This window comes from Penaeus monodon, chromosome 23, assembly GCF_015228065.2.
Source record: "Penaeus monodon isolate SGIC_2016 chromosome 23, NSTDA_Pmon_1, whole genome shotgun sequence".
NCBI lineage: Eukaryota > Metazoa > Arthropoda > Malacostraca > Decapoda > Penaeidae > Penaeus > Penaeus monodon.
The window spans coordinates 37624944-37625401 of record NC_051408.1 but is presented as its reverse complement, the minus strand read 5'-3'; the positions used below and the strand labels follow the sequence as shown (position 1 = coordinate 37625401).

The following is a 458-nucleotide window of genomic DNA, read 5'->3' as shown; positions in this document are numbered from 1 at the left end:
AATAGCTGGATTTTGATTAAAGTAAGATGCCAGTTAAACAGATTTTGACAGATGAGTTTCATAAAAAAAGAAAATCTTATATGTAGCCATGACATTTATATGAAAAAAATAATACAAACCTTTTCACATCCACACAGAAAATGCAATCCCTTCCCCGCTAGCATAAAACAACGGTAAAAATAAACATTGTGCAATAAATAGGCATTTTACCTAAATAGCGACTCCGTAAAAAGAGCAAAACTACGCAACATGTTAGTCGTCGCCGTCCTCCAGCCATATTGTTGTTTATCAGCTGTTCACGAGATAAGGTGGTCATACGGTCTCGGTATGGGTGAGATAAAGCTATAGAAACAGTAACAGTGATATAACGGGGACTGTAATACGCTTTATGTAAGAGTCGGGGAGGTAAGATTCCATCTAGTGGTCAAGGAGACGTGCGAGTTGTGGTGTAATGCGCG

At 38.4% G+C, this 458-nt stretch overlaps 1 long non-coding RNA gene across 1 annotated transcript in view; it reads left to right on the top strand.

Annotated features, from left to right (window-relative positions):
• The first annotated feature begins 270 nt into the window (after positions 1–270).
• Positions 271–458, top strand: part of LOC119587986 — a 1103-nt gene continuing 915 nt past the window's right edge. The window contains exon 1 of the long non-coding RNA XR_005230036.1: positions 271–405. This is a non-coding gene — a long non-coding RNA (uncharacterized LOC119587986). The remainder of the gene's footprint in view (positions 406–458) is intronic.